Source organism: Lepisma saccharinum, chromosome 25 (genome assembly GCF_977018435.1).
Source record: "Lepisma saccharinum chromosome 25, izLepSacc3.1, whole genome shotgun sequence".
Taxonomy (NCBI): Eukaryota; Metazoa; Arthropoda; class Insecta; order Zygentoma; family Lepismatidae; genus Lepisma; species Lepisma saccharinum.
This window is the reverse complement of record NC_139253.1, coordinates 6,614,264-6,638,909: the sequence shown is the minus strand read 5'-3', so window position 1 is coordinate 6,638,909 and position 24,646 is coordinate 6,614,264. Positions and strand designations below refer to the sequence as shown.

Below are 24,646 nucleotides of genomic sequence, written 5' to 3'. Positions count from 1 at the left end.
GACTACAATTACCCATAATTCCTAAAATCCACCGCTTGCACCAGCCCCTGTTTGTGGTGGAAGAGGTGGAATCTGATGGATTCAGCGCTGAATCCATCGGTGAATATCCAAATGAAAATGCTTAAGCGCTGAAGTCAGCGCTGAAAATCCGAATGTGCGGATTGTAACAGTTAAAAAGCAAACGGTTATTTTATTCTGAATTATCTACAACTCGTAGAACGTGTCATAGAACTTCAAGCAGGCTGCCCTTCTTTTAAACTAATAATGATCTAAAGTTAACACTAATTTTCATTAAATGTCAATAAACCTTATATGTTTAAATATGAAAATATAGAGGACAAAGTGGAGACAACATAGTGGTTCGGATCCCACTTTAAACTGTAGGTCCAGGGTGTAAGGGGTGACCTTCCACGTAGTACATCCTGGACTACATTCTGCAGACAAACGAGGCTCTGGCGACTGGCCCTATTGCCAGTATAATTCTGTGTGTTGTCCTGTTTTTTGTCCTTGTGTGTGCTGAGTGCCCGTTTACAGCCTCAGCTTTTAACAGAAGTCAGAATATTTTGAGATTTTAGTTATGCAACGTTAGAGTTGTTATTTGTAACGGTAAGGGGCTGGACCCGTATAATGTGACGGGTGCAAAATAGCCTAAGTGCTGACGCACTCAAAATTTTAAAATAAAATCAAATTAAACTGTAGGTTCAGTCCCGATCAGCCTTTCTATGCATAAAGTGGACTTAAAACTCCAATTCAATCAATCAATCAATAGAGGTAAGGAAATTCGAAGTATGAACCAATTTACTTGAAACAAATTTTGTTTCATTATATTACTGTAAAATTTCATTACTCTTAAAAGTAACTCTTCATTTCGTTATTTGTTATATAAAAAGTAATTTATAGCAATTACTTTTACACGAAAAGTAACAGAGTTACAGTTACACATTTGAAAAAGTAACTAGCTACAGTAAGTTATTTCAAAACCAACTGTATAAAGAAACTAGTTACAATTACCTTTCACGTTACCTTATCAAATTACAATGTTGAATTAATTTTTGTAAAAAATATTTAAAAATGGAATAACAAATAGGTTGAACTTAAAACGGAAGAACTTTAATTCATGAAACTGACGTCTTGGGCTATTTAAAGGCAACGGAACAACAAGCGCAATCCCCTGAAAGTGTGTCAGTGGAGGGGTGGGGGTGGGGTTAGTACCCCGTTTGTTTTCTTGTTTGTTTCTTTGTCAACCCATGTTGACACGCCACTGGATAAGTACATGGAGAAAAATAAGAATTGTACTGGACATTAACAATAACAACAAATCAGTGAACGACAATAATAATAAGTATGAGAGAAAAATGTGGAGCATTTTTTTTTATCTCAATGGTACTGCACTGCTCTATCAGGAAGAGAAAAAAAAACTGGCTCTGTTGTAAAATTTTCAACCCTGAGTGAGCGAACTGAGTGTGGGCGATGTAATCCTGCCCCTGCGTTGCCAATATATTCGAACAGACAGTCAATGTTCAACACATTATTTCAGCGCCAAGTGTTTGTATCGTCACGAAGAAAAATCCCGTACACAGCGAAAGAAGTGATGTAATATTTAACGCTGTTGAATTGATTGAAATAAAATTTTTGGGTGCTTCAACACTGGGGTTATTTGCACCCGTCACATTGTACGGAGCCCAGTCCCTTGCTGTAACTAAAAAATACTCTGAGGACTAATCCTGTGACTAAACTCTTCTTATCTATTAAAAAACTGAGGCTGTACTCAGCAGTTACTGGGGTGGAAGTGAAGCTGACATTTGGGTTCTTCGATAAATATCAACGCTTACACCCTCAGTATTCTAGTTTTCGACAACGAAGCAAGGGGAAGAAGTTATTTACGTGGCTACACGGGGACTGTCGAGCAGAAGCGAAAGGGAACATTTGGTAGTGACTGAGAGGAGGAAACAAACGACTGTCTACTTTAGTTCGCAAGTTTACACGACTACTTCTTGGCGCCACTGTAATAAACATTTTCATAGAGCATATTAATATGAAGGTTATTGATCTCTTACGGGTTAACGTTTTACATTAGGCGAAAGGACTTGCATTGCACTTTAGACACACAATACAACTTCTAAACGAATTCTCGAAAGCTCACTTTGAATCGGAGGTTCATGAACCAAACAAATTTTTGTCATGACAACTTGCATTTTCCACCGCAAGGAAAGCGAAATTTGACTTTCTAATGCGACTATTCGGGTACAATGTGCCCAGTCGAAAATGTATATTAAATTTGCATTAGCTGACGGAGCTTTTTTGTCCAATTTGTTTGAAGTACTTGCTTTGGAATGAAAATACCGTCGCGAATGAGAAAGGGCAATGGCCTTTGTTTTTGCCCTTCGGACAGTCAATGCACGCATTTGAATGTGGGACGAGATGAGTTTTGTTTTGTCTAGGTAAACAGGTACACCCGTTGAATGTATTTTACACTCACAAATAGCAAACATTTCCCCACTTTTTAGGCATATATGTTTATAAATTAACAGGGACTCGCCAAGTTCAAGAACACTATATCAATGTCAATGTTTTAAAGTTGTTGATTCGTTTTTGTTTAGTAGTAGAAGATTTCAAGTAGTGTGTTTGAAATTCAAACTGAATTTCTAAAGGATGATTTCAAGTTAAATAAAAGCTTAAGACGTATAAGCTATGTTTTTAATTCTTTCAACATAACTTGTGTAATATCATGAAAATCAACTTGAGCGTTGAAATTGAACTTTTTAATTGTACAAAAGACTGCTCATCTTTCGTGTAACGTTTTGAGGAAACAGTTAATATTTGATGTCGACTTTTTAACTTAAACTCTCACATTACAGAGCTTTCAACTAAAACTGAAAAAGTTTGAAATTAGCACAAGATTATACTATGTACATTTGTTATTTGACATCTCTTTTCTGACACTTTTGGATAATCGCGACGATAAGAATAAGTGATGGTTAGAAATTAGATGACATTCATGGACATTCGTAAATGGCGGCTATGTTCAGGCCGGGACTCGAGCCCGTAAATTTCGGTGGTGAGATCGGGAGATAAAATTATAATACGGCTCGTATTAATATCTGGAACATTAAGTAAGTTTACACAAAAATATGTAATTTTTTACGTATAAACACTACAAATGTGTGTAGAGTGGTCCAAAAGTCACGATCCGATATTGATGTAATATTATTAACGTGAAACTAATTACTAAAATCATTGCAGAAACTGTATTAAACTAAGCAATATACATTAAAGAGTGAAATGGTACAGGAATATCTGTAAGATTATGATGTCAGACACGAGCAATTTCTCATTTCAAATCCTCAACGAAGTTCATAGAAGCCTGTGTCTATTTTCAAGGCGTGTGAAATCCAGACCTTTTCTTTCTTTAAAACTCGCCAACTGTAACATAACGACGAGTCTGAGTGTGGAGTAGAACAACAGAGATTTATCCAGAATTTTCAACCCAAGGGGTTGTAATTATTTTTTATTTTTTCATGTTTCAAATAGCTCTTCAATTTCTCTCGGAACGGGTCCATCGGGTCTCCCACTGACGATCGGTGCAGTGTTTCGAACAAGATCGCTTATTTCAACTTGAACTGAAGGTTAAGAATATGTATAGCAAAGATAACCTAACGGTAGCGTCCTCGAGCCCGGAGGGGCGAAACAGAGTCCCAATGTCGAATCCGGTACCGCTGTTCGTCTCTGACAGGACCATTATACTACAGCCAGCCCCTTAAGTAAATAGTTTTTATTGATTTGTACATACATGTTGGGAACGAGCTATAAATCTTCCCGCTTCCCGCCAACGGCTCGTTCCAAAAGTAAGCGCGTCAACGAAACAGGCAATCAGGTATCGATTAACTGAAGCTGATTGGCTCCTTGACTCACGTGTGCGCTACAACGTCAAACGTTTTTGGCAGGACGAAGCTACACATCGCAGACTAGTTACAATTCTACCGCCACTTGCCAGCTCCAGACACAAGATTCTCAAATAGAAAAAAGAGCAAGAAACTTAAGATTCCCAGGTTGTGCTTATGAATCAACCAGGTAGAGTGTTTGAGAGCTGGTGGCAGTTGCCTTCGAGCTTCGAGCACCCTTGACATAACGGTATGAAGTGGAGACTTGGTTTTCCTCTTGGAGGAAGAAGAATATTGTGCCAAAGCCCAGAACTCGAATCAGTGTTGCCATAACCTGAAAGCATAATTTCCCTTAGCGCGTCTAAAACGTTTCTCTTTTCCAAATTTCGCTTCTTCTTCTTTCTCTTGCGGTCTGTGTAACCAAAGCTCGTTCTGCGACTACAAAAATGTATCATTCCATCGGCGATATGGTCTTCCTAAATAGTCTTCACCGAAATTTCTACGTAGAGAATTTTTTGTAAACTTTGGAAGTGCGACCCAGGAGGCAATTGTGCTCATGTAGATAAAATTTCCGGAAAAAAAATCCCTTCTCGCATAAACTTTTGCCTAAATTGCCCATCGCTATGGCGTAGTGGTTAGCATAGCGCGCTACGACGTCCGTGTAAGAATCCCGGACTGGGCACAAGTGTCCTTTATATGACTGTCCCTCCACGAATTTTATCATAGCATCACTCATGCTCATCGTCACGATTAGCTAAGCGTTGAAGAAAAGTGACGATACCAAAATCAGGGTTGTTAAAGTGGTTCAGGAACCTATAAATTCTAATGCGTTGTATTTGGTTCCGCAACTTGACCGGTACCATTTTTCTCGCACAATTTAAATCCGATCCAAGTTGCGTATTGTTTCATTTCAATACGAAGCTTGGACCGGAATTAAATTGATCGGGGAAAAGGTATCTGGACCGTATTTAAATTCATCCTGAAAAAAAAAAGGTTCCTGGACCGAATTGAAATACTTTACAGATAGGAAGGTTGTTAACGGTCCAAAACCTATTTACGCTTGTTGATTTTCTGTCCTGAACCGGAATTGAATTTATTAGAAATGCCTGGACCTTGAACAACCCTGATCAAAATCAAATCAGAATTTTGGCTAAATTTTCCTGCTTCAAGGGAAATATCCATCGATATTGCAACACTGGCTCTAATCTGCTGCTGCAACCCAACAGATTAAGATCTATGCTGACGCCCTACGTTCTCTATAAGCAATGAGGTGAACTACTGAACTTCTAAGTAATAGGACACAGGCGAAGGTAATGTATGCATCGCTCGTCCATCTTCGGATAAGTAAAAACTGGATAATCCGGTCCCTGCAACGTGTTTGGCAACCACATGGATCAACCGTTAGGCCTGTCGAAACGATTGTCGTCACTGATGGCTTCATTTATCCACAAGGTCAAGTGGAATCCCCGTAACCGGAAGATAAAGTGGGGCATTCTGGCGCTCACAGAGCCCTCTGGTATTTGCGGATTGAGGCCTAGGTAGGAGTTGAAGAAGTTAGTTAAAAAAGTAACATTTTTTTAAAAATAAAAGTTTCGTTTGAGATGAGAGTTCTTCGTCGTGGTCATATAATTTAGAAATTTGAGTTGCCGATGTGGTTAGCAGAGCGCGCTACGACGCCAGGAGTCCCGGGTTCGAATCCCGGCCTGGGCATGGGTGTTCTTTGTGAGTGTTCCTTCATCAATTTCTTTATATGATCACTTATTCTCATGGTAACGATTAGCCAAAAGTGGCAGGAAAGCGACGCTACATAACAAAGATAAAAAATTCTGTTTTTGTTGTAAGTCAACTTTACGCACAGGTGGACTAATCGGGACGGTAGCCGGACAATTGCGATGAACACAGTTAGAAGTGAAAGGGTGGGTGGACAATTGCGATGACATTTTAAATCTTCTATCAAATTGAAGGGTGACTTAACACCCCGTACAATACCTCTTGCAAGAGAATTATGTGAAATATTGACATTTTCGGCTGGAAATTTGGTTCAATGAAATCATGTTTTTGAACATTGGGCTAGAGCCAACAGACACCTTTGGAAGTGACCCCGTTTCCTTATATGTGCGAATACACTTTCCAACTCTTTCGTCGATTTTAATGTCACGCTTCTTCCTTTTCTGACCTTCTAGATTAAGTTCCATCCGCATACACTTGATGTTGGTGTCTTCAGCTTGGCTCTTGAGGCAGGCCAGAACATATGCATTTTTGGATGCGGTTTCCAAGCCACCTATTTACTTTGTTGTTCCAACCTTCTACAGCATTATTAGTTCTGTGGCGCCTTTGGTTAGGTTGGGTCCTGATCGTCGAAATTGTCGTACCATTAATGTGTAAAATGACCTTCACCGTTAAAATGATCGCAATTGTCCGCCATCGCAATTGTCCTAGATTCAATCGGGACTGGAACTACAGTTTAAAGTGAGATGCGATCATCTAGGTACCTCCAGCAGGTATCAAACCCGGGACCCCATTGATTAGAAAGTATCAACGTTACAACAATGTTGTCGGGAGATAACAGGCAGATAAAAAAATGAAGCATATGAGCATAAGGCCTTCCCAGTGGCGTAGTGCTAACGTCGTCATCTTAGGGAGGCCATATGCTCATGGCGGTGGACAATTTGCTTGGTAATACTTATGCATCACACTCTACCAAAGCATAACACTACGCCTAGCGTTCAATTTGCAAATAATGAAGCCACGCGTCCGCCAAATTATTAACAAGCAGAGCGAGATATTCTACATTCACTTTAATTCGTTCCACTGTTGCTCTTTTCTGCTTCTTGAATTTAAATTGCAGAGCACCCATATCAGTGAATGCAATCTTAAAATGCAGCTCTCCACTCATTATGTATGCACTGATTAGTTGTACTACAGTACACATGCTTAATGGTGACAAGTAGCTCTTCATAAACGCTTGTATTTGAATAATTTGAGGCTGTAATTTTTGTATGTGCCTTCTAACTTTTACAAGCACAGCGCTTCGTCATTGTTAAGTTTGTAATCTACATCTTCTAATATATAAAAATGGATGTATCTGTGTGTGTTTGTTCCGGCATAACTTTCGAGCGCCTGGAGCGATTTCAACCAAACTTGATACACATATGACTTACAATCTGGAAAGAAGTACTGCGTGGGTAAGACACACCTTGCACCCCTAGGTGGGGGTGGGAAAGGGTGACATGTAAAAATAATCGAAAACAACCGATATAAGTGTCGAATCCATAGTTTTCGGAGTCGCTAAGCTAATTGGTGGTGACATTCACGATGACATTTGAGAGAGAGGGAGAGAGTGGCGTTCTCGATCACGATCAACAAGTCCCAGGGCAGTCTATTAAGTACTGCGGAGTGGATTTAAGATCGACATATGTACCACGGACAACTTTAATAGAAGATTGCGATAAATAAATACCCGGGCAATCGGCTAGTTTCTTATATCCAAGAGCATTTCTTGTGTCGATTTTTCAATGTTGATCTCGGTCTCATGTCTAGTCTTTCGATAAATTTCGAAACTAGACCGAGACAGTTCTTCTCTCGGTACCTTTTCTAGTGCATACTTGTGCTCCAGTACAGAAGTACTTTTCAAATTCACTTACAAGCAAAGCAAAATAACTTTATAGAAAAGATTGTCCGTAGTACTTTTGTCCAGAGGGGAATAAGATAAGGTATTATTTCCCAAAAATCCTGCCTCAGTTTGAAGTTGTCGTGTTCCTGCTATCATTCTTACATTGTACTTTATAATAGATAACGCAAATTATTGTGACTGAAATTATACCGGGTGATCCGTTTGAGATGTCAGATAAGTAAACCGTTATCTACAAGAGGTTAATGTAGATATCTGTGAGCAGTTTGTTGTAATATAAGCAGAGAGGATGTAAGTTTCGAGTGAGTGGAGGTTTACAGACTTCAGCCACATGGCGGCGCTAATGTATATGGTAACAAAGGTGGTGGTCACGTCACAACAGCGCACACAGTATGTCGTCTGGTATGTGAAAATTTCGAGTATTCCATGCCGCCACGCAGCTGAAGACTGTAAACCTCCACTCAGATATCTACATTAACCTCTTGTAGATAACGGTTTACTTTTTTTATTTATTTATTTATTTATTTATCGAACTCAACAGGTACATACGTAATTACAGAGCCCATGTGAAGGATACATAGTGAATACAATTACATATATTTCTGTAATATATATATATATATATATATATATATATATATACACACACACACACACACACACACACCTACATAAAATACATTAAAATTATTTCCTATATATATATATACACACACACACTTGATCACATATTATTTCATTAGGAAATTATGTGTTTAAGCTTAGGTTATTGTGTTAATAGTGGCTTTACTGAGGTCCCTTAGGTTCATAGAAAAGATGTCAATGGTGTTATTCTTGATTAGCAATTTATTGTAACTGGTGCACATTCTCCACAATGGAGATTTCTTTTTAATTTCCGATCTAGCCTTCTTTATAAGAAAAATTTCGTTCTTGAGTCTAGTTTTCGACGACGGGATTCGAACATTTATCTGGCAGAGTAGATGTTCAGCATCTACCTCGTTATTTAACAACTTCCACAAGAATACTATTTCCTGTAACGTTCTTCTATAGCACAGCTTTGTAAACCGACTTTCATATATTAGGTTGTCGTAGTGTTCAAATGTGGGGTAAACTTTCTGAAATTTGTATTTTAAAAATCTTAGAAATCGTGATTGGACTCTTTCAATTGCTTCACTGTACTTTGCTGTGTCTGTATTCCATATAACAGATGCATATTCGAGTTTTGGTCTTACATACGAATAATACAAAACTTTTAGTGTCTCTATATTCTTGAAATCCCTCCCCATTCTAAGAATGAACCCAAGGCTGTTGAACGCTTCACTAATTATTTGTTCTACGTGTTTATTAAAAGTAAGATTTGAATCAAAAATAACCCCTAAATCCTTGACTAAAAAATTTCTTGCTAGAGTATGGTTGTATATTTGATACTGAAATTCAACTGGGTTTTTCTTTCGAGTATATGATACAAAATGGCATTTATTGATATTTAGTGTTAAATCATTGTTTATTGTCCACGTTTCTAAATTTGTAATATCATTTTGAAGTTACCGCGGTGGCTCAGTCGGTAACGCGTCTGACTACCATGCTCAAGGTCCCGGGTTCGATCCCCGGCCGGTTCAAATCCGGGAATTTTTCTAACGGTGAAACCGGCCCCGGCGCCCACCCAGCGTCGAATAACATGGGTACCTGGGGGAAACCCTGGGGGGTAAAGGCGGTCAGGGGCGTGATGCTGATCACATCACCCCCACTCACGACCGGATCAAGAAAGTGTGGGGCGTTACCCCCACACCCCCTATACGCCTTCATGGCGTGGTGCTATGCACAGGGGAACACTTTTTTTATTTTTTTTATTTTGAAGTTGAACACTATCATCTTGTTTGCTTATTTTCCTGTAGAATTTCAGGTCATCTGCGAAAAGCAATTTGTGTGAATTTTCAAATGAATCAGGCAAATCGTTAATAAGTAACGTGAAAAGAAGTGGCCCAAGGTTAGACTCCTGGGGTACTCCAGAGGTGACTCTTATCTTTGAAGATGTGTGGCCTTTATACGTCACGTACTGCTTACGGTTCTGCAAATAGGAAGCGAACAATTGGCGCAGTGGTTCAGAAATATTGAAGCATGCTAATTTACTTAATAAGATATCGTGGTTAACCAAGTCGAATGCTTTGCAGAAGTCTGTATATATTGCGTCAACTTGACCTCCTTCGTCCAAGGTTGAACTTATAAAATTGGTAATATCGGAGAGATTGGTCAACACTGATCTACGTGGTACAAAGCCATGCTGAAACGATGATATTACAGGTTTTACGTGAGTAAATATGTAACAGTGCATGATTTTTTCGAATATTTTTGCTGGGGCTGATAATATACTTATTGGTCGGTAGTCTTGTACGTCATTAGTGTTATTGGTTTTGGGAAGTGGACAAATTGCCGTGGCTTTCCATTTTTCAGGGAATTTGTGCTTTGCAAGAATTAAATTGAAAATTAGATACAATGGGTATTTCAACACATCACTGCAACCTTTAACTACATAGGGAGGTATCTTGTCCGGTCCGGCTGATTTCTTAGGTTTTAAATTTTTAATGGCTTTTTCTATGTCTTCAATTGCTATCTCTGTAATATTAAGATTATCCAAAGTTTCATATTGTTTATGGTTAGGCAATACTTTCATGTCGTATCTAGGGGGATCTTTTTTATACACCGACTGAAAATGCTGTGCAAAAGCTTCGACTACTGAACGTTGGTCTGACAACACTTTATCCTTGAACAGTGCAGGATCTTTGTTGCTTTTCTTACGTTTATTTGCAACAAACGACCAAAACTGGGTGCTATCTTTTGCAATATTTATTTCCGAATTGGCAACATAACTATTGTATGCATCAATAATTTCCTTACTAACTATTGTTCGAAATTCGCTAAATTTATTGTAGTGGTATCGAAAGTCTCCCGCCTGTTTTTTCCACTTCTTGTGGTGGTAATGTTTCCTACTTATACTTTTAATAATGCTGCTCGTAAACCAACACGGGTACTGTCTTTTGCGGCTTTTCTTTAAGGGGACACATTCATCGAATATTTTATATATAATTTCATAAAACACGTCTGTAGCCTGATCAACGTCATTATTTGTTTTCAATACATCCCAGTTCGTGTTTAGCAGTTTGTGATAGATGGATGGAAAGTCGGCCTTACTGAAATTGTACTGTAGATTACAAGTTTTATAGCGGGTTTCTTTGACCTGATTAATATCTACTAGCAGCGAGGGATGGTGTGTGTCTTCAGGAACTAGTGGCTGTGTGCTCCGTGTCACTGTTATTCCCTGTCCATTTGTCAAAATCAAATCGAGTGTCTTTCCGTTATTATTCTTTACGTCATTTAGGCTTATTAAGTCAGAGAAGTTTATGAAATTGTGCAATTCTAAATAAGGTCCAGTCGAAGTCGTTAAGTCATAATTGGAATCGGTTATGTCAGGGAGATTAAAGTCGTCGGCCAAGAGGAGTTTAACTTTACCAGGTTGACAGTGCATTTCTATGAACCTAAAGAATTCGCAGTAAGTATTGCAGTTGCTATCTGGTGATATGTACACTACACAAATATACAACATCCCAATGCCTTGAATTAACACTTTAACGAGGATGCAGTCTATGTTTGGATCCAAACGCGGAGAGTCGACTAACACACTCTTAAATTTACATTTTATCGCTACAGCTACCCCTCCCCCTTTTTCTTTTCCTGTTGTTATTGCTTTTCGATCTGACCTATAAACCACATAACGATCATCAAAAAGTTCACTGTCCATGTGCGATTCGGTTAACCAGCTTTCTGTTATCAATATTGCACTATAGTTGTTCGAAAGTAAGCTCTTGTAAAATTCATTTGTTTTAGTTCTAAGTCCGCGAACGTTCTGGTAGCAGATTTCTGACATCTCAAACGTATCACCCGGTATACTATGTGACCAGGCGTGCGCACGGGGCAAGATGGGTCCACGTGCCCATTCTAATATTTTCATTTAGAAGCTTAGTGGAAAAGGATTTTATAACCGTTAATAAACAAATGTACTCTCTTTGAAAAAACAAACATGAAGCATTATTTTCAATCCGATGAAACGTTCAATCAACGAGGTGCATTACTTCATATGAAACTGGATGTGTCAGTGATAAAGGGGGGGGGGGTTGTTTAAAACGTTTGTACTAACTGAACGAAGACTGACTATGTACTGCAGAAGTTCATTCTAATGTTGACCAAACAGTGTCCATATGCTATATAATATTTGTAAATGTGCATCCAATTCGCAAGTGTGAATTTGAATTTGAATGTTTGGGTGCGTCAGCACTAAAAGGCTATTTTGCACCCGTCACGTTATACGAGGTCCAGCCCCTTACCTTACCTAAATAGACTGTAATGTCGTTAACTAAAATATTAAAACATTCTGACTTCGGTTAAAAGCTGAGGCTGTAGAAAGGCACTCAGCACATATGGACAAAACAGAGACGCCAGAGCCTCGTTAGTCTGCAAAATGCAGTCAAGGGTGTCCTACGTGGAAGGATCACTCCTTACACCCTAATTCGCAAGATTGTGTGTGTGTGTGTGTGTGTGTAAAGAAGGTTCTAGAGCCTCAATTTTGTTTATATTCGAACGATTTCAATTTTGCTTCAAAGGTATGGCATGCACATAATTACGCCTAAAATTATATAGGAATAGGATTTTCAAGAGACCCATTACTACCCTAAATACGCCCCTGTCTTGTATGTATCAATACAGAGTTTGTGAGATGGAATGAAGATTTTCTTTCCCCGACTTTCAAGCCTTTTCCATCCCCCACCTCCAACTAATAAGAGGGTGTGTACACGCTTTGTGTGACGCATGTTGACATTCATTTTCCAAGGAGGACACCTGCCCCCCCCCCCCCCTCCTCTGGACGCCTTTGAACTCGAATTCAAGAGCAACTTTTGCGAGATCATTAAATTAAATTCTAGTGGGAATTTTCCACCTTGTCGCCTTGTGACTCAGATCACACGGCAGACACAAAAGTTACCAAGAAGCGGGTAACACTGACTCACTTCCACCGAGACATGCAAGTGTGCAACAATAACAGATAAGCTGGTCTAGTTCTCGGCACACAACACAAGAACTCATCGTAACGGTTGCGAATTGAAAATACGCAAGGTGTTACTCTGACGTTGCACATTTCCTCAAGCGGTGATAGACAGGTTTTACAACCAGTTAGGTATGTCTATGTACAAATGCCTGCTCTTGAACCTTACACAAAGGGTTGTGTAGGAAAGAGAAAAACAATATCTAATCAAAGTCGGAAAGCAGCGTTATCATAAACGGCACCACGGGGTGCGTTGTCTTTAGGTCATCACCCCCTTTCGCACCCCCAGTTTTCAGCTCAATAGTAATAACCAAAAAATATAAGTGCACATAAGTGGAAGATAGTTTACTGTAGTACATATTGCAATTATACTCCAGTAATTTCGGTTGCTATATCCAGGTCCAATATATAATTCAGTTTGCACTAGCCTCGGTGCGAATAACTATAGTTTCTTAATTACAATTAAAAAACAATTGATTTTAAAAACTGTAATGCCCAGTTTTCTTACGGATTTCGATCGATTTGTTGTTTAAGTCCACTTTATGCACAGAAAAGCTAATCTGGACTGGACCTACAGTTAAAAGTGAGATCTGAACCACTGTGCCATGTGCCTCCACCGGGTATCGAACCCGGGACTCCTTGATTGCAAGACGACGACGCTAGCGCTACAACATCGGGGAGGGCAGTTTTCTTACTGGTTTACGCAGGCAGTGGCTTATATAAACTAGTTACGAAAAAACTTGTTTTATTTTGATTATACATTATATCGATTATACGTTCCTAGAATATACTATATTAAATAAGTATTAACATTATACGCGTATCTTTGTTGCGTGTAGGACAAGAAGCTGCTATATTTAATTATAGAGTTCCAAAATTAATTATGGAACTATAAGTGCAATATTAGATACTGCAAACAAGAAATAATAATATGTTATGTCAATGTATTTGAGAATAAATAAATACCAATGTTCGAAAAGTTATTTTTAAAATGTAACTTACTTACAGTTACTGGTACCACATGTAGGGCCGGTTGTGGCCCGCGAGCCGTAGTTATAGAGAAAATCCAATTGTCAACATGTTGAAAGCCGCAAGTTGATTTTTTTTGCATGTTTTCAGTTGAGAAGTTTATTTCATTTTAAGGACAGCAATGAATGAGTGGCTAATTACCTTATGCAGAGAAGAGGTTTGCGGAAGTCACACGAGTAATAAGTATAGTGAAGATATGATCAGTTGCCGGTGAGAATTCAAAGAATATATGTGAGAATGAGAAGCATGTATGACTTCTTCTTCTACCGTGCAGTGCCACATTTTACTACCCTTTCGCGTATCTGACATTCTTTTCATTATGAATCTGGGCCAGTAGAACATCTGGGGTATTAACTGAACCTACCCCTTGAGATAGACATTATTTAATGTACGTATGCAAGGAGGTTCATTGTATCGTATCCCAACCCATGTCCCTCGAAAGGGTTGTCATGTTTTGAAACATTCGCAAATTTATATTCCCCAGGTTCGAATCCCGGCCTGGGCATGGGAGTTCTTTCTTGAATGTCTCTTCATCAATTTCATTATTTCATCACTCATCCTAATCTTCGCGATTAGCCAAAAGTGGCAGAAAGGCAAAGTAAGATTTATGAAAGCATTGAATATTGGATTGAACTATTCAATTGTTACTTAAGAACTCTTTGTATCTGCAATGATGTTTTACATTTGAAGATGTCGGAAAAGAAAATGATTTCTACACGAGGACCAGACGAATTGGGCAAATTAATTAAGCTTTTTAGTCTCAACTTTTAATTTGTAGAGACGTATAGTATAAACTATATTTAACTTTATTTTCAAAGTATCATGCGTTAGAAACAAAAAAATATTATATATTTTAGAGTTGCCATCTATCATTCGGAAGTAACAAAACTTTAGTTTTCATTAAAACCTTGTAGTTTCTGTTATCTTGACATTTTTTATTATGTAATAAAAGCACCTTTTAAAAATGAAATTTCAATTGCTAACATTTTATCAATATAAGTCCCTTGTCTCGAACTTCTTTTCTGAGAAAGCCCATGGTTCTTGGTTCTTACAAACAACATCGTGAGCCTGTGGTTAAATTACGAGAGCTTCTTAGAACGCGACATGGGTTAGGAAAACAACCAAATTACACCCCTCCTGTCCCATGGTTTTTGTGTGACTCGAATTAGGACTTGTAAAACTTCAAACTTAATTTTGAATCGTTACATCTATTGTAATTATAGTGTAATATGACCCGCGACCAATTGCTCAAGTAAAGTGGCCCTGCTTGGAAGCAAATTTGGTCATCCCTGCCTTAGCGCATCGGCTTCTTCTTGCGTGCAGTGTCGCCGAAAGAAAGTGCCTCGGTGGGGGGCCTTGCATTGTGTTGGCAGGTGATCAGTGTCACGTACATCCATTAACGACTTTCTAGTTGCGCTATTAACGTGACAGCAAGGACTTGCTAGAAGCAGAAGAGAATTCGGACAGCAATGTCGTAACGTTACGTGCAAAGGTTTGTGATCTGATCACCTAAGCTACGTCTTTCCGATTGATTGGACCCTGTGCTGGAATTTAGACAAAAATGGCTCACGAAATATAATGGTGGGGTAATAAGTAATGCAAGGACAAGGAAGGCAAGGGTTATATTGGAATCATACGACTTTGAATAAAAGTACCAAAGAAGATTTATGCACACTACTACTTATAATGATTTGCACAAAATGTTCATGTGGAACTTTACTTTTCGTCAACTGGATTTTGTTATTTCATAACAAAATATTCAATTCTTTATCTTTTGACATTAATTTTCTTGCTAGGGCAGTTTTGTACACACATTCGCGATCTTAATTACATGATAATACCATTAAGCCTTGTTTCCATGATAACCAAAAACTAAATATGCTGACCAAGGCAGAAATTTATTTTATTCCAAAACATAAACTAAACGTTACGTTTCAACCTTCTAGCAAGGTCTTATTCAGACTCTGTACCAAATATATATATATATATATATATATTTTAGAATAAAATAAATTTCTGCCTTGGTCAGCATATTAGTTTTTGCTTAATTACATGTAAGCTAGATAATCAATACGTGCTGTTGTATATTTATTCTTATACCGTCTTTTAGACAAGAATGGACATTATTGAATGATCCATTTAATTGTTGTTTTAAGTCCCCCTTATGCACAAATAGGCTAATCGGGACTGTGGAATCCGAACCACCGTGCAACGTGCCTCCACCCGGGACCCCTTGATTACAAGGAGCGACGTTACCACTACGCTAACGGAGAGACCCAATTTTACGTATTATGAATAGGCTCATAAATTATATTAATGTACTAATTTAAACATTTACATTATTATTACTATTAGCTGAACTTGTGGAAAGCTTCAATATGAACTCATGATGATGTTTAAGATTGTAGGATCCATTTAATTATTTCATAATTAGGGCTACATATTAAATTTTGTATCTCCCATTTTGACATAGTGATGTACCTGGTTGTCACATCGTACTCGTCACTTAAATAAATACTACTAATACTATTTCTGAGACTTGGTTCGACTCCCCGTCCACAAAATATATTTCTAGATACGTGCCCGCTCTATGGAATACGAATTTGTTTACTCCTTGATAATGAGTGGTTCTAGAATGAAAGATTCCATTCTGTTTCAGCCTGAACATTTATATGTTATCCTCATTGCCACGATTAAGCTCAGAGGTAGAGAAGCGACGCAAAATAATAAACAAAAAGGAATCAAAGGAAAAGATGATACGTAACAAATTAGTTTGTTGTGTATGTTGTATAAACAGAAGAGATATCGCTACGAACCTCGCCCGCTGAATAAAGAAAATTTATTATTATTATTATTACCATTGAAAAATAATAAAATAAAGTGAAGACTCTGAGGTCACGCACTCTTCTTTTGTTCCAGGAATCATTTGGATGCAGGAGGCAATGACGTGAGTCATGCTCCAAAAAATCTCAAAGCCCATTCTTCCATCAACATTCCAGAGGTGTCCAACTCGTGGGACCAATCACCTGGTTCCCAAGGTCATCGAAGGACACGGTCGGGGATCTTGAGAGGGCGATAGCACCACATCGGCCCCCTCCCCCCAAAACTCTTCTTTTGTCTTTGGCGTGAAGCTGACGGCCGTTACAAACAAAAACGAAAGGTGACCATTGACCTGCACCTACGGGATTTTTTCCCTCTCCACTTGACTGGCGGTTGGGTATCTCCTGGAAGCATTTACGATGACGTAGAGTTCACCACTTCTTTGCTTGGGAGGCAGTGTTGCCACATGAAGGGAAATTTCCCTTTTGCAGGGAAATTCGGACCGAAATTATAGCCAAAAGGGAAAAGGTAATTTCGATTAAAAATAACAACTGCAGGGAAATTTTAAGATTATCTGACTACATTATTATAGTTTATGTTAATTTCAAATTTCATATCCACATTTATATGTTATTAATTTATTTTCCCATTCCTACTTGTTTCTGCTCCTTTAAGTTTATTGTACTTTGCGTTTATGCATTTTATTATAAATAATAACGATGAGTATTAACGATTAAATGGATTCCTGACCAGGATTCAAACTTGGGAATCTGGTCAGGAAGTGATGAAACTGAAATGTGAAAATGTTTTAAAATATTTCTTTATTCAAACGAATAACTAATTCAACGGAATACTTAACTACGTACTACTACTGCTTTTACCAGCACCACCAATAATGCTGCTACTACTACTACTGCTAATTAGTATTATTATTTTATAATTTGCTTAGGTGAAGGGAGAAATTGGTTCAAAAAGGGAAATTTTGTCTCTTGGAAAGGGAAATTGTGGCCTCATATTATGGCAACACTGGCTTGGGAGGTGAGTGGTTGGTGCATTAGAGGAACTGGCAGGAAGATAAAGCGAGAGGGGGAGAAGGGTGGAAATAAACGCAAAGAGAGAGGACAGTAAATGGAAGAGGGATAGATCGAGAGATGAGAAAGAGGAAAGAAAGAAAACAGAGTCAGACAGAAACATAAAAAGAGAGAATGGTAGTCATAGAAAAAGAACAAAAGAGAGAAAGAAAAGAAGAGACGAACAAAAAGGGAGAGAACAAACTAAAGAGGAAGAAAAGGGAATAGAGATCGGCATAAGAGAGAAAGGCAAAGAGAACGAAATAAAGAATAAGGGAAGGAGAGAGGACAAGAAAGATAAGGAGACAGTAAACGATAAATGAAGAGTAATAAGGGAGAACGAAATGAAAAGGAGGAAGAGAGAGGCTTCCGTGCTGTTAGCGAACGTGCTCATATCGACGTGCTCTTAGCGAACACAGTTATGGAAGGATTTGAAGGTGCGTGCTGTTAGCGAACACGCAAACTTGTCCTGTCTTATTTGTCCTTGAAACTGGTCAGCATGGAAGTGTTGCCAGTGATAATCCAACTTGGCGTGGAGAAACACATCATTGGCTGGTGCCTCTTGATCTGACCTGACTCACCCCTGATCATTCTTCAATCGACTGTTAAACCAGCAAGATGAGTGAAATAGAATTAATTAAAACGAAGTACGGGAATTTGTGTTTGGTGCACGATGGTTAGGTTACGTTAGGTTAATAAATCAAACTAAAAGAAGAAGCGGTACATGCCATGTTTGAAATTAGGCAGGGAGAACTTGAAGCGTCTAGCGGTAGAAGGAAGAAGACTTACATGAACATCGACACCTGGATAAAAACAGCTTTGGAACAACTGAAAATTGATAAGAACATTTACAAATGTCTTAGGAAGTTGTACAAAACGGAACCTAGGTTGATTAACATTTACATTTCCTATGTAAAATTTGATTTTAAGGAAGATGAAATATATCAATATTTTAACAAAAACTTTCATGTAGTTAACCTAAATTGTTGAGGATCCTTCATTTAGCAAATTTCAAACACAAAATGATTATAAGGTATCACTGGCCAGTTTCAAGGACAAACAAGACAGGGCAAGTTTGTGTGTTCGCTAACAGCACGTGTTCGCTACGAGCATGGAATCAAGAGAGAGAGAGAGAACGAAATAAAGAAAAGAAGGGAAAGAGAGACCAAAATGAAGAAGAGTAGAGAGAGAACTACAAAAGAGAAACAAAAGCAGAGTGAGAACGAAATAGAGAAGAAGAAAAGCAGGTATAATGAACAAATTATATAGAAAGAAAAGCAAGGAGATGAAAGAAAATGCACATACACAGAGAAAGAAAGAAACTAAGAGAAATTGAAATAGAGGAGAGAAACAGATAAAGGGGAGAAAGAAAGAACAAAGTAAAATCAATGGGTTTAACTTGAATATAGAGTTCTTTGTATCTTATCAGTGGTGATTGAAACAGTATCAATCTCTGAAACGAATAGAAGGTAAGAAATAGTGGTTGAATGTCCAAAAATTCAACAAGAATCACAATAGATTATCATTTATGGAGAAAGATTGTGAGAAGAGGGTGTTAAAAAGCCATACGTGACGTATACTGTACTTTTGTGCGTGTGTATTCGTCTACAATGAACAATTATGCAATTTCTCTAAATTTCTTTGCACACATTCTAGATCTCTAAATGAATGCTGCAACAATTAATGTTTTGGTGCAATGCTTTGATCCACTAACGAGTCAATTATGTACAAGTTCGCGCAGAAACAGAAACCGCTTACCGAGAGCTTAATATGGAAATTTTAAACCTTTAATGACCTTCTTACTGCTGAATGAAAATAAACGCACACCACATTTTTTAAATATATGCTTTCTCAAACCGGAAGAGACTCGTTACTTAACGTGGGAGAATTTCATCCCTTGACAGGAAGGTTGAATCTGAGGAGAAAGGCCTTGTGCATGGAGACACCAAAACATGAGGTTGAAACACTTCCGACGTCCAGTTCCCACGTATGTTTTAATATAGGATTCTCACGTTTTATAAGAAAGGTTCCGTTTACCCATATTGTTCTTGAGACGCATATAATTATCTTTAAGAGCGATTCAATTATTATAATTATTGTTGGTTTCCTTCTTGAGAATGCATTTCTAAATGACATTACTAATCTTTGTCTGCTGTAAGGACGAAGTCAATGTAAAGAGATGCACGTGACTTGTGAGAGATCCTATTGGCTGTTCCAATGACAGTCGTGCAGGAATCTTGAGCGTAGGAATACAGTGTGTTAAAGCCTTATCACTCAACGTAGCTGCTAAATTTAAGTTGTGTGACTTTATATTACGACACAAGAAATATATTCACGGCCAAAGTAACATCAGAATCAATCCAGATATTCACTTACTCTCTTCCTCGGGAATCTGTGGAGCAACGCTTTGCGTAATGGTAGAGAAGGGAAGAAAGCGAGTGGGTGGAGCAAGGTGATGTGTGCTGCAGCAAACGGCTGGTAGCTGCAGCCGCCTTCTCCCCTCTCACGCATTCACATATCGAGAGGACTCGTTTTCGTTCGCTTGCTCCAGAGATCCCCTAGACCGTGTGGGGTATGAAATTGTTCGACTTACCGCAATAGCGGAAGTGTGCTCTAAAGCAGTGCTGTTCTCAAGGAGGGGTTGAGGGTGGCATATTCCCCAGTAGCTCATGTCAAAAATATAGATCCATCGCAGGAATATTTCGACAACGAAACAAGATAGTGATATTCTGCGATGATAAGATTGTAAACATTTGAGACTTCGCATGAAATAATAGGCACCCAAAAACGTTCAGCTAGTCTCAGGGTATAAAATTAGCTTGCGACAAAGGGAGCCATCCAAAAAGATGACGTGAAACCCTTTCCAATTTAAAATTTGGTCATAAATTTGCCATGCTTTTTGGCATCGGACATTTTTTCTTAGGAAGTTGGGTCAATCTGAGGACTGCGTTTATGGTTTTATCGAATGTGAAACGTTGTAACAAGACGACAGTATTCTACAGAGACGCCATGGGAAAAACACAGAAAAGCGTGCCATTTTTCGACTTTCTGAGAGAATTGACAAAGATCAAAAGAAAGCACCATTGGGCAATGAAAAAAAAGGATGATGTAAGTCACGAAAATAACGACCAGGTTCTCCAAACAATAATGCTATTTGGAAGTTGAGAGATCACAAAGAAAGGCAAGAACGTCTTACTGTGATAAGACAGTTAACATGGAATGAATTTAGATAAGGTATTTTTTCTGCTGATATTAAGTAGCTCAGTGATGTATTCACATCCAATACACTCATTTTCATCGAAGTATATACGGAATTAAACCTCATGTGTTTAAGTAAGAAAATGACTTGAACTGACTTTAAAAGGTGAAGAAAGTGGTTTAACGAAGCGTAAGAATCACTGAAATGTGCTTCCACCCGGAATCGAACCCGGGACCTCTTCGTTACATGACGATGTTTTATACCTTTTGGAGACCTCCAACCTTCGAAAAGAAGCATAACTAATTATAATATTTGACTTCAGTAGAATTGTGACATTATTTTCGAATTATTACCGATAAGCACCTGGAAGGGGAGGAAATGGTTACAAGAATGCACTCATAGCTGTTTACTGGTTAAAGATACGTTGAATTAACCTTCTCCATTGAATTTCTCGTGAAATTCTAGCCTGATTTGATATATCACATCATCCCCTTCCAATTCAAAATGTTTGAGTTGAATTCAATATGGCAACCAACAATATGGCGGACCTCGGCTTGACGCGCACAAATATGGTTCTCCCTGAGCCTAACCGGTTTCTATCATGACCAATTGTATTCTACAGAGAGTGTTAAGTGACTTTTGACTCGCCAATCTAATGCGCCTAAAACATTTCTGCAGGCATATATTGGTTCGGATCCCACTTCAGGCCCGATTAGTCTTGTCCTCCTCCGTGGCCCTGCGGTCTAAGGCGCTTGTGCTTTAGACTCCGACTGAGGGACGGCATGGGTTCGAGTCCGCCTGGATTCAGTCTCTGGGTTCTCGGCCTGTGTATACGCCACCATCGTGAGGAAATTGAGGAGCTACGAGTGAGTGGCGTAACCTGGTAATCTCCTACAACGGCTGAGGGTTCGACGTGCTGACTCCACGTCACCTCATTGCCGATTGAAGAACTCCACACCTCTAGGTAATATTGTGAGAGGGAGACTGGTAGTCGGCAGATAGGCCAAGGGCCTTCAAGGGCTGTAGAGCGACGGGTTATTATTATTATTAAAACATTTTTCTAGATTATTGTAGGGAAATGTCTCTATTCCCCCACCTGTATATTACGCAATTACATTTCAGAGTAAATTCGCAATATCAGCCGATTAGCTGTAAAACGCACTAAAGCATAAAGGCATTGTCAGGCTCTTATATAAAAGTTTTCTTTATAATCCGATTGTATGGTTGCTCTAGTGTGAAGGTGCAGTAGAAGTCCGACTTCCACGGAATCATCTTCACACTCTTGCTGATCCATCTCAGCTTGTAACTAACTACAAAGTGGCGGGAACAAGTGAAGTGGTTTAATGCAGTCAGAATTTTGCAAGGTACTTGATGAAGGAAATAAAATGAAGATTTGCCATGAAAATAATGATAGAGAGAATGAAAGGGAGATAAAATTAGAGAAAGAAAAGTCGAACAAGACAAAGGGAGAGAGAGACGGGGGGAAAGAAAAGGGAAAGAAAATAATGAGATATAGAGTAAAAGAAAAAGGAAAGAGAATAAAGGAAGAACGGGAAAATTCGAGAAAAAATAAGGAAAGGGAGAGAAAGAGAAAATAAACTAAATTTGAACAAGGGGGAGAAGTGATAAAGTGAGACAAAAAGAAGGAATGGGTGAGATAGGAGTTATATAAAAAAGGGGCTAAAAACAGAAAGTATGTGAGTAAGAGAGAGGGGAAAAGATAAAATATAAAAAGAAGCGAAGAAAGAAAAATGTGAGATACAAAAATAAGATATAGAGACGGAAGAGGGCAGGTAAATAGAGATAAAAAGAGGAAGAGAGGAAACAGATTAAGTAAAAGAGAAAATATAATAATGTTTGTTGATTGTGATAAAGAACTCGAGACTAAAACCGAGCGAGACAGGTCAACTCGAGACCAAACCGAAAACGGAACAAGTTCGAATCCCGACATGGGTGTTCTCTGAGAGCGTCCCTTCATCAATTTCATATTACCGCCATTCATTTCCATCCTCGATATTAGCTAAACTAACGAACAATGGACCTCCCTGGCCGGCTCGCCTTGTAATCAAGGTGTCCCGGGTTCGATACCCGGTGGACGCACATAGTGGTTCAGATATCACTCTAAACTGTAGGTCAAGTCCCAATTAGCGTATCTCATCATGAAGTGAGCTCAAAACTCAACCTAACAAAACAGGACCGTAGAAACACAAACAGCAAACATCAACAAACAATAAGGAAAGAAGATTAAAACTTACCGTATTCGAATCCGCGCCACACGTTCTATTCGCCGAGTCCCGCACGTTGAGAAGCAAGGAAGGAACTGAACGCTCCGAGGGAGATGCCCACAATTAAAAGGCCCCGCTGTCGAATCCCTTTCACCAGAGGCACATTGAGGCTACCTGCAGCTCTTCAAGACTCTACCTGCACTTTGTAGGCCCGCTCTTACGACAGACGCCGCTCAACCAATGGGAGCATCATCTGCGGTACATAACCTCCCGCTACAAAGAAAGCACACGTTGCCAACTCACATACAAGGTTCCTTCCTAAAAACAGCGGAGAATGCCATTCGTTAGGAGTCGAGATAAGAGTTCATGAAATATTTTCCGGTGAGATCTGCTTCTGTGGTTCCACACGTCCCGCTTTATGTCTTGTCTCTCTCTCATGCTTAATCTGTTTCTATCCTTGTATCCCTTTCCAGCATATCTTATCTGAGCCTCTACCCTTGTTTCTTCCCTTTTCTTTCCTTCCAGCCCTGTCTATGTCTTTTCCTATTACTTCTTCTTTCTTTCCCTCTCATTTCTCTGACATATCTTTCTCCTTCTTTGCAAATTTTCCCATTTCTTTTTTCACTATTCCATCCCTTTTGTTTTTCTTACTTGCTTCATTCTCTTTCCTTCTGTTTCTATATCTTTCCATTTCTTTCTTTCCAGTTTTCCTCTTCTCTCTCTTTCTATTTGTATATCCTCCTTTCTCTATTTCATCCCTTTTTATTCATTTCCAGCCCCTGTATTTCTCATTCTGTTTCTATATTTTTAGTTGTCTTCTCTTTTCTTTCTTTCCATATCTTCACTTTCTTTTCTCTTTTTCCCCATATCTTCTGTATTCTTTTTCTCTGTTTCGTATATTTTCTTTCCTTTTTTGCTTGCCCATATCGTTTTCTTCTTTCCAGCTTTCCTTTTCTAATTCGTTCTTTTATTTTGAATCTGCACTTTCTTCCCTCTCCTTCTCTCACATCCATGGTTATCACAGCGCGCTAGGACTCCATGGATACCGGGTTCGAATCCTGGCCTGATCATGGATGTTCCTTGTACGTGTCATCAATTTCATCATATTACTCATCCTTATCGTCACGATTAACGGAAAGTGGCAGAAAAGCGACGCTAAATAACAAAAATGTTAAATATTATATCAAATAGACTAATCGTGGCTGAAATACCTACAGTATATGTGTGTTGCAACACTTACAGCCTAAAAAAGAACACACACAAGAATCGTCACAAATCGAGGTAACGGGGGAATGCCGCTCAACTCCGGCGTGAAATACGGGCCACCACGCACAGACTATGGCAAGTAGTCTGTGCTACTCTTTTTCGCGTCCTTTCTCTTTTAATCCTGACAGCGTATCTACTTCCTCTTCTTGTTTTTGCGTCAGGAAGGTTTCATAAGGAATCACGAACACAGAGGGGAACATGTTCTTCAAGGGAGTCACGGCCAAACTTGTTTCTTTCGTGTTAGACGATGACTTGTCAACAGATGTGCAAGGGCAAAACGCGATGTTCATGTCAGTTAAGTGAGAAAGAAAATGTCAAATTGTGCCGTGAAGTAATGTTTTCATATCTCAACTTCTATCTACATAACTTTTAATCAGCTTCATGAATATAATGGAACCCTTGCACATTATGGTTTCAACTGTCGCAACAGAAG

The 24,646-nt window shown here is 38.8% G+C and overlaps 1 protein-coding gene across 1 annotated transcript in view; it reads right to left on the bottom strand.

The window, feature by feature from the left end:
* The window catches only part of Cht5 (Chitinase 5), a 57,514-nt gene extending 34,355 nt beyond the window's left edge, over nt 1-23,159 (bottom strand). Inside the window, exon 1 of the mRNA XM_083111759.1 lies at nt 22,978-23,159. The gene's annotated coding sequence lies outside the window, so the exon portion shown is untranslated. The remainder of the gene's footprint in view (nt 1-22,977) is intronic.
* Nucleotides 23,160-24,646: the final 1,487 nt, after the last annotated feature.